Raw genomic sequence first — 10,797 nt, forward strand, 5'->3', positions numbered from 1 at the left:
CTAGTACTTAGTACTTAGTACATAGTACTAGTATTACTGTTACAAGGGTCACTGATACAAAAACTCATAATCCAGTTCCAGGAACAGATAGGATTCCGCCATGATGCAGATGAATGGACACACGACCAAGTCATAAGCTTCGAGTATTATAGTTACTTAGGAAAGACAGTGACTAAATCTGTCTTGGGAAGATAATGTCCACAGAAGTTTTACAGACATTGAATCTGTGTCTTAAACAGAAACATGCATTTGCTGAATGGAGAAAGGGACCCTGGGCAACTTGTGCAGAGGAAGGGTACCAACAAGGCAACTGTATTCCTTTTAGGTCAGATATTTTTTTTCCTTTTTTTTTTCGGAGCTGGGGACTAGGTCAGATATTTTAACCAGGAAAAAAGTTTCTCTGTCTGGAGACTTTTTTGGTCAGAGTTGGTCAGCAGCTTTTGATTTCTGTGTGGTAGAGACCAAGGATGTTGCTAAACACCACATAAGGCACAGAAGGGCCCACCAAAAATAAATTATGTAGTTCTAAACTCAAAAGTGTTGTATAAAAATCCCTGCTTTATGCATTGTGTGAGGGCTGAGGACACGTGTCCTTGTGTCATCTATTCAATTTCGTCTTCGAGGCCATTATTTCCAAAATCCATTCTCTTGCATGATCTCAGAGTAGTAAGAATGTGTGAGGCTGTTGGAGCTACCCTCTTTTGAGTGATAGGAAGGTGCCAATCCTGAAATTGGGAAAATGTTTCAGTGATGCCTAGAATTGAAGCCAATAAACTAAAAAGTGCTGGTATTTGGGGAACACAGCCATCATTCACGAAAGTATTCAAAGTTGTTCATTGATTTCTGATGATAAACTTGTACATTTGACCAAAGACCTTAACTGATTGAAGAAGCCATTCACCAGGGACTGGAGAGATGGCTCAGTAGTGACCAACATTTCCTACTCTTCCAAGAGATTCTAGTTTGATTCTCAAAACCCACATTGAATGCCTCATATCAAGCTATGGGAAAACTGACGCCTTTTTTCTGTTTTTTTTCCTGCACCTGAACACATCATACACACACACACACACGCACGCACACACACACACACACACACACACACACACACAGAGAGAGAGAGAGAGAGAGAGAGAGAATAATCACAGCAACAACAATTATAGTAAACGATATTCACTTGTGTTATACTTTACATATGGAATCGCCTTCAAAAACCCACTTAGTGAAGATATGGTTACCATTGTATGACTCTATTGCAGATGACCTTTAGGATTTGAGGCATAGCAGAAGTTTTAGGACATTAGGGAAGGGTATCTTTGCAGGGAATTGTGGGATCTTTGTCTCTGCCTGTCATTCTCTTTTACACATATGCAGGCAGCCCCTGAACTTCCTCTTTCTCTTTCTGACATGATATGCTGTCAGAGGCCCAAAGTCATGGGTAGCTAACTGAAACCCATAAAACAAACAAACAAACAAACAAACAAACAAATAAAATCATCCTTCTCTTTAAGGTATTACTTTAGTCATATTTAAAAAAGATTTATTTTTATTTTATGTGTATGAGTGTTTTGCTTGCGTGTGTGTGCATGTATATCATATGTGTGGTTGGTGCTCATAAAGGTAGAGGAGGGCATCATATCCCTGTAACTGGTGTTATACAAAGTTTTGAGCTACCATATAAGTGTTGAGAACCAAACTTCCTTTCTTCCCAGTCCCACCTTTGCGTATCACCACATCCTGGGATACCTAGTCCCAGCAAGACTAGGGGCCCTCCTCTCCCACTGAGGCCCAGCCAGACAGGAGGAGAGGGACCCAGTGACAGGAAAAAGAAACAGAGACAGCAATACTCCACTTGTTAGGGGTCCCACATGAAGACCAGGCTGCACATTTGTTTCAATTGTGTAGGGCTTTAGGCCAGGCCCTGCATGCTTCCTGGTTGGTGACCCAGGCTCTGTGAACCCCCTTGGGCCCAAGTTAGTTAACTCTGTAGGTCTTCTTTTGGTGTCCTTGACCCCTCTGGCTTGTTCAATTCTATCCTCTACTCTTCACAAGACTCCCCTAGCTCTGCCTGATTTTTGTCTGTGGATCTTTGCATCTGCCTCCATCTGCTGCTGGATGAAGCCTCTCAGGAGACAGTTATGCTAGGTTCCTGTCTGCAAGATGGCAGAGAATCATCAATAGGGCCAGGGGTTGGCTCTCTCATTAAAACAAGTTAAGGAATTGAAGAGTTGCCTGAGAGGTGGACTTGAGTTTGAATCCTCAGTGGCAATCTAAAAAGCCAGTCTGTACACAGGTATGACTCATTTCTGGGGGTGGGAGTAGAGACAGGAAGGTAGCTTGCATTGCTAAATTCTACTAAAATCCTTCAGGTTCAGTGAAACCCTATTTCAGAACAGTACAAAATAGAGAAAGACAACTGATATATTTCTTTGGGTTCCACACATGTGCATGGACACATACACCAATACATACTTATGCACACATGTGTAACCCATACAAAGTACCCTCCTACAACACCACACAAATACATACTCACATAAATAATAAATTATAGAGGTAAAAGTATGGTCATAGGCTAATTTAATCATATTGTATTACACACATACACATGCATGAATATGTGCACATCAGATGTCCCATAGATTATGCAATTATGATTATGCAACCAAGAATATTAATAATTCTGATTATTGCTGCTGTATTGCCTATAGCAAGGAAATGGAATTAGCTCAAATGCTCATCAACAGGCCAATGGATAATATGTAGACAATGGAATTTGATTCAGTCATTAAAAAAAAGATAAAGTTATGAAAGCTTCAGGAAAAAGTTATGAAAATGTATTTTTAAGTGGGTGTAAGTGTTGATGGATTCGAGACAACTAGAAAGGAGTTCATGAGAAGGGGAAAGGAGGCTTTAAGGGAAATGGGCGGAGAAGATAATAGAAAATGAAGGGCTGATGTGGAAGTGAAAGTGGGGATACTTGAGTTGGAAGGGTTCAGTGGTGATCTGGGGCAGGGAAATGGTGGAAGGACACCCAAAACCAAGTGTGTATGAGAAAATCAACAGGAAACTGTCCTCTTTGCATGAAAAATTTGAAGTACAAAAATAATATTAATTTTTCATTTTAAAACAAGCCATCAGAAATATAAGCACAGTGTAAAGTTCAATGGTAGTAATCCTAATTGTGATGTCATAGAACTCTATGTTTACTGACAAACATTTTCTATATCTCTGAAATAAATTCTGTACCCATTATCAGCCACGACTTTTGCCCTAGACCCTGGCAACCTTTTATCGCTTTAGATTTTGATGAATTATGTAACTTGATACACTATTTATTCATAGAAACAAGACAGACCAAAAAGAAAATTCTCTAATACCCACTAACTGGGGAACTGTATTCAAATGTAAGTATTGTATAGCTGTAAAAAATGAAGCCATGGGGCTGGAGAGACAGCTTAGTAGTTAAGAACACTTATTTTGTGAACACAGAAACCAGTGTTTAGAACCCAGACCTACATAACATGTTAGGGATCCTGTGTACCCCTGTAGCTGTAGCACAAGAACAGACACAAGAGAATCTTATAACATCCTGGCTCCCTGTCCAGTCAATAAAGCTTGGGCTCCAGGTTCAGAACAAGGTTCTGACTCAACGATGTTAATAGAGGATACTCTGTCCCTCTTCTGACTACTCTGCATGAGCAATAGAAAACAGAACTCACCTACAACACTTGTAGATACACCACACACACACACACACACACACACACACACACACACACACACACACACACATTCTCAAGTACTAGCACACCATGACCTGAATTAGTTAGTGCTATTCCTTCATCCCTTTCAGGTATGGCTGTCACGTTGGGGAGAAATTACACCTTTGTGTCAGAGTTCATCCTCATCGGCTTCTCTACCTTCCCTCATCTTCAGCTGATGTTCTTCCTGCTGTTCCTGCTCATGTACCTCTTCACACTGCTAGGCAACCTACTCATCATGGCCACCATCTGGAGTGAACACAGTCTCCACACACCCATGTACCTCTTCCTGTGTGCCCTCTCCATCTCTGAGATTTTCTACACCTTCGCCATCATCCCATGTTGGCCGACCTGCTCTCTGCACTTCACTCCATCGCCCTTCTGGCCTGTGCCAGCCAGATGTTCTTCTCCTTCACGTTTGGCTTCACCCACTCCTTTCTACTCACTGTCATGGGCTATGACCGCTATGTGGCTATCTGTCACCCACTGAGATACAATGTGCTCATGAGCCCCCGTGGCTGTGCCTGCCTGGTTGCCTGGTCGTGGGTTGGTGGATCATTCATGGGGACAGTGGTGACAACAGCCATTTTCAACCTCACATTCTGTGGACCCAATGAGATCCATCATTTTGCTTGTCATGTCCCACCTCTACTGAAGTTGGCATGTGGAAAGAATGTGCTGGAAGTGGCAAGGGGTGTGGGGATGGTATGCATCACAGCCCTCCTGGGATGCTTTCTCCTCATCCTTCTCTCCTATGCCTTCATTGTGGCTACCATCTTGAAGATACCATCAGCTGAGGGTCGGCACAAGGCTTTCTCCACATGTGCATCCCACCTCACAGTAGTGGTTGTACATTACGGCTTTGCCTCTGTCATCTACCTCAAGCCTAAGGGTCCCAAGTCTCTGGAAGGAGATACTCTGATGGGTATCACCTATACAGTCCTCACCCCTTTCCTTAGTCCTATCATCTTCAGCCTCAGGAACAAGGAGCTAAAGAATGCCATGAAGAAGGCCTTCCTAAGCAAACTCTATGCAGAGAAAATGTAATGACTTATAAGAAAATTCTTAAGAATAACTAAATTGGTTTACTGAATTTGACTATATTAGACATTGCTTCACTATCTGCTTATTTATGATACTTTCATGTTGACAAAACTTTTGTAATCATACGCCAGTGTACATGAAAGCATTAATATCTGGGATTTATTTGTGGAAATAAAAGTAAGACCATGCCAAGAATGGTATTTGACCATTCCAGTATGCTACAGGAAATGTTATGCAGTACTCAACTTGTGTTAAATATTTCTTAAGTGGGACTCAATCTTCTCAATATTGAATGAACCATAATGGTGGTTTAGGTATTTATTGTGAGAATACTTTTTGCCCCCTGCCTCAAAAAATCCAGTCATCTACTATCCACAACAACAAATACCCACAGTCCAACAAGAAATGGAAGATTTCATGATATATTTTTGTTTGTTGGTACTAGGTAGTCATAATGTCTAAGTTTACTAAATGTCGGGCCCAGCTTTGGTGGGGACAGAATAATGTGTTCCTGCCCTTGGGTCAGAGCCAGGGACATGGGCCTCCATGAGTGTTGATGGCTGCCATGGGCATAAGGCTTCTTTGTATAATAAAGTTCATAGTTTACATTCATCCTTTAGGGAATGTCCTCTCTGTTAATGTTAATGATTCGATGATGATCAGACAACATGAGTCCAGGAGGTAAAAATGTTGCTAATGTTTTTGCAAAATGGTAACTGCTGGGACCTTCAAGACAGCCCTTGAGGCTGTGAAAAAGAACTCTAAAACTGTAAGTTCGAAAATATGCGTTTCTCAACTATGCAAAAGATAAGGATGAAATCTAAATTGTATGAGAGGTTTCATGAATCTAAAGGTGCAGAGGCATCTACACTATGAGCCAACTTGTCAGAAAGATATTGAGGAAGGCAATAAAGAGATTTAGGGAGTGGTGGTTACAGGAAATGGCACCCACCTAAGTTTTTTGCTTATGCTTACAAAGCAGACAATTCTCTGAGTTTAGGATGAGCCTAGGATAGAGGTAAAGTTTAGGCCGAGATGTGGTAGAAATGGTAATTTCTGGACAGTATCCACCCAGCTAGCTTAGCATCTGTGCTTTACAGAGGCAGGTAGCTCTCTCAATTCTTTTTGCAATGTTAAAAGAAAATGTGTGCTTGCTGTTTCCTAAGAATTAAGGGGCTAGAGTCATTGGATGCTAATTCATAGGAAAACCAAAAGGAAACCAGAAGTGAATAACTAGATTGATTTGTAAAATAAAGACAGGGCTTATGATCTGCAAGAGATGAGTTATCTAATTTTTTAAATTTAAAATAGCAAGGGAGAACTGCTTAGAGAACTGCCTGAAACTATATATATATATATATATATATATATATATATATATATATATATATATATCCAGAGAAGGCAGATCAGAGAGAAAGAAAGCAGAACAGAGAGAAAGCAGGCTAGAAAGCTGTCTTGAGCAGAGCATAGGCTGCCAGCATGGACCCATGATTTGATTTTGAGTTGTTTGTTTTGCTGCTCCCCGACATCCTTTCCTCAAAACCCCTCTCCAAGCTGAGGCTGGTCCTTGGCAACTAAAGATGGTCCAGGCAGTGGTCATGCATGCTTTTATTCCCAGAATTCAGGAGGCAGAGGTAGGTGGATTTATGAGTTCAAGGTCAGCCTGGCTTACAAAGCAAGTTCCAGGAGACCCAGGAATAGGCAGAAAAACCCTGTCTCAAAAACAAAAACAAACAAACAAAAACCCCTATAAGTTTACCAAAGAGTACCCTTTGGTTATAACAGAAGGCAAAACACCCTATGTTTTAGGATTGCCAAGATGTATACAAGAGAAGTTAGACTGAACAATAAACAAGTGCTTGGAAAAAGACTCAGTGGGTAAAGTGCTTGCTATATGCAGGTATAGGACCTCAATTTGGATCCTAATATCCACATTTTAAAAAAAGGGCAGGTGTGGCACGGTACAAGTCTAAACTTCAGCGCTCATGGAGGGGAGCAGGGACAGGAAGCTCCCTGGTGCTCACTGGCTAGGTGCTCTGGCTCAACTTGTGAAAACTAAACATACGAACAGATAAAGGTTAATAATTGGGCTGGCGAGATGGCTCAGTTGGTGTTTGCTGTACAAGCATGAGGACCTGAGTTACATCACTAGCATCTCCATAAATTCTGAGCATAGCTGTACTTACTTGTGATAAGATTCAGCAACTCTGACTCAACCCTCAGATGGCTCCAGGAAAGGGTGCTAGGCCCCAAGGGAGACTTTCATGCTCCCAGCCCCAGGACGGTTTCCCAGAAACGACTCTGACAGAACGCTTCTCAGAAAAGGTATAAAATGTACTGGCCGCAGGCCATCTGCGCCCTCTGGGGAACGAAGGTACCCTCCCAGGATGATTGCTGTTAATGTAATGTGCCCTCTAAAAAGTGTATAAAATGTGCTTATAAATTAGAATCTGGATCGCCTCCAGTCTCTTGCATGAGAGACTGCTGAAGGTGGATCCGGTGTACTGGAAAACTAAACCTCTTGCTTTTGCATCAATCTGCATCTTGCTGTCTCACTCAGGGGTGTCTCGAAGTAGTACCACTGACTGAAGGTTGGGCCGGGGGTGGGGTTCTTACATTTGGGGGTTCGTCTGGGATTGAAGAAGCTCCCCACTCCAAGCAACCACCGATTCGAGGAAAAAAGATGGAGCTCAGCAACAGGTGTCAACTCATAAGTGTTCTTCTCTCTGTCTTTTGCTTTAACTTTTGGCTTGCCAGCACCGTCAGTTGGAAAGCTTCTGGTCTGGTCTGGTCAATCACGGTGGGCAAACATGCCTTAACAACATGACTGTGGAGAGTCTGGGAGATGCTTCAGGAACCTGGAGGGAGTTGAGATGACTGTGCTCCACTTGACCGTACTGTGATCTGTATGAATAGGCATAGAGGATAATGGGTGACTGTCCACTATGACTTGGGCAATGGATGCCTCAGGCTAGTTTGTGATTGCTTGGGGTACAAATTTTGTAAGATCAGAATGTTTGCTTGCTTTGCCCCTCCCTCAAAGAGTACCAGAATGATACTTATAATATATGATCAATTTTCCCATAATACCGAACAATCCAGAATGTTGGCTTGTGTATTTACTGTGAGAATACTCATTGCCCCTCAAAAACATGGCAAATCCATGCTTGAGCCCTGCTGATTTGGCTTCAAATATTGCCTGTGAATGAGATTCCTCATTCCATCAGATCAGTTCCTTACATATACTTTCCACTCTGTGTGAAAAAAGATTGTTCACACTACTGGCATTTATAAGTGAAAGTGATGGATAAACTCATTATTGAAGGACTGTTGTACAAATATTGGTTCAGTTTATACAGTAGAGCAAATGTAACCATGAAAACAATTTCATCTTTTACTGCATTGAAATTCCTCCCTCCTTGGTTGTTTCATCAGATATAGCCTTATATAACCTATATCAGATTCAGCTTCACATCATCTACATAGGGATTCTTACCCTTCTCAACTTCTTTTACCACATAGTCCATTTCTTTTAAAAATTTTGTTTTGTTTTGTTTTTACCATTTAACTTTGTGTGACTAGTTTTATTATACATTTCTCTAGTTTATAAAAATGTTGAGCTTGTTAATAATTATTGAATGTTGACATTATATCTTACATAAATTGCCTTTTAAAGTTTTAAGTGCTTTCCTTCTTGGTCTCCTCCTTTACTCTCTCCCTCCCTCCCTCTCTTCCTCTCTTCCTCCCTCCCTCCCTCCCTCCCTCCCTCCCTCCCTCCCTCTTTCTTCCTTCCTTCCTTCCTTCCTTTCTTTCTTTCTTCTTCCTTCCTTTCTTCCTTTCTTTCTTTTACACCTGACTACAATTTACCCTCCATCATATTCTCCAAATCCCTCTTCCATCTCCCTCTCCAGGTGTCCACTCCTCCATATCTTTTCAGAAAATGTCAGGTCTTCCATGAATATCAACCAAACATGGCATATCAAGTTGTAGTAAGTCTAGGGACCTCCTTTCCCACTGAGGCTAGACCAGGCAGCCCAGTAGATGGAAAGGGTCCAAAGTCAGGCAACAGAGTCAGAGACACCCCTGTTCCCTCTGTTAGGAGTCCCACAAGAGGACCAAGCTACACAACTGTAACAAAGGTGAAGAGGGCCTAGGTGTAGGCTCTCTGGTTGGCAGTTCAGTCTCTTGAGTTCCTGTGTGCCCTGGTTAGTTGATTCTGTTGTTTCCTCCATCTCTCTGGCTTTTACACTCCTTCCTTTTTCTCTTCCACAGGATTCTCTAAACTCAACCTAATGTTTAGCTGTGGTTCTCTGCATCCTTTTCCATCAGTTGCTGGGTGAAATGACAGTTGGGCTAGGTGCCCAAGTCTATCAGAATAACGTTAGGTACCATTTCATTCATTGTCTTCTTCTCATTCTTTTTCTTCTTGTTGTTGCTCTTGTTCTTGTTTTCTTCTTGACTTCTTGCTGATCTCATTGCTCTTTCTCTTGTTGTTCTTGTTCTTGCTCTTCTTCCTCTTCCTCTTCCTCTTCCTCCTTCTTCTTGCTCTTGTTCCTATTGTTCTTCTTGTACTCCCCTTCCTGCTTCCTTCTCCTCCTCCTCCTGTTGTCAATCCTGTTTGGTTCTATCCTAGGTCTCTGGGCTATCCAGCCTCTTGTTCCTGACCTTCCAGACAGTGGCAGTGGACTGCCTCTCATGGCATGAATCTCAAGTTAGACCAGTCATTGGTTGGCTACCCCCACAATTTCTTTGCTGCCTTTATAGTAGGACATCTTTTAGGTCAAATTTAGCACAAATCATAGGTCAAAGATTTTATGCCCTAATCCTACTGGACATCCTGCTTGGTTATACGAAATGGATGGTTGAGGCTCCATTCCCTCCATTGCTAGAATATATTTTGTTTTTGTTTGTTAAAGCTTTTTTAATTATGAGGCACGCTTGTGCACCTGCACAGTTTTGCATTTAGCTTTGTGTGACTAGTTTTATTATACAGTTTTCTAGTTTATAAACATGTTGAACTTGTTAATTATTGAACACTGGCATATATCTTATATAAATTGCCTTTTAAAGTTTAAATACTTTTTCTTCTTGGTTTCTCCTTCTTCTTCTCCTCCTCCTCCTCCTCCTCCTCCTCCTCCTCCTCCTCCTCCTCCTCCTTCTTCTTCTTCTTCTTCTTTTCTCCTCTCTGTCTCTGTCTCTGTCTCTGTCTCTGTCTCTCTCTCTCTCTCTCTCTCTCACTTTTACATCCTGACCACAGTTTCCCCTCCCTCATGTGCTTATGCATGCGTGTGTGTGTGTGTGTGTGTGTGTGTGTGTGTACATCTGTATATGCCAAATTGATGTTGGGAAACATTCTCAATCACTCTTCCAACTTGTTTACTGAGGGGGAGGTGCTCTTTTAGACACACTGCTCCCTGATAGGGCTAGTCTCACTTGTCATCCTGTTCTGGGGATTCTGTGTCTTAATCTTCTAGTGCTAGAATTAACTTAGGCTACCAGCTTAATCCAAAGTTTATGTGAGTTTCTGGAGGTCAAACTACAATTCTTGTGCTTTTATAGCTAATGTTTTAACTGCTAAGCTGTCTCCTTAGACTCTTGAATACTCTTATTATTGTCCCGACCCCTCATTGCATCTGAGAAAACAAATTCAGCTCTGTTTTTTGAACACTCTGACTCCTTTCCTTTATCTTACATGCCACCTATCTGTAAATCCAGAATGTATTTCATTTCCAAGTATGTCCACCAGGCTTCACTATAGCTTTCTGAGTGTATATGAGAGCCCTTTTCTAGCCACACTACTCAGCAGCAGTTCCTGTTATGTACTCTTTCTTTTGATGTTTACTTTCCTCTATGTTCATATTATCATGTGGCTTTTCTATGTTTTATAGATATTGCATTTTTCTTGCCTGAGGAGTATTGAGGAGTTCAGGGACTTGTTTATTTGGTCCATTGCTTTATGGTAGCATATGATAGGCTCCCAAATATT

General features: G+C 41.6%; 1 pseudogene; it reads left to right on the top strand.

Moving 5' to 3' along the window:
• The first annotated feature begins 3,858 nt into the window (after positions 1–3,858).
• LOC116890100 lies at positions 3,859–4,811 on the top strand (annotated as a pseudogene).
• The last annotated feature ends 5,986 nt before the right edge of the window (positions 4,812–10,797 follow it).

Source organism: Rattus rattus, chromosome 1 (genome assembly GCF_011064425.1).
Source record: "Rattus rattus isolate New Zealand chromosome 1, Rrattus_CSIRO_v1, whole genome shotgun sequence".
Lineage (NCBI taxonomy): Eukaryota > Metazoa > Chordata > Mammalia > Rodentia > Muridae > Rattus > Rattus rattus.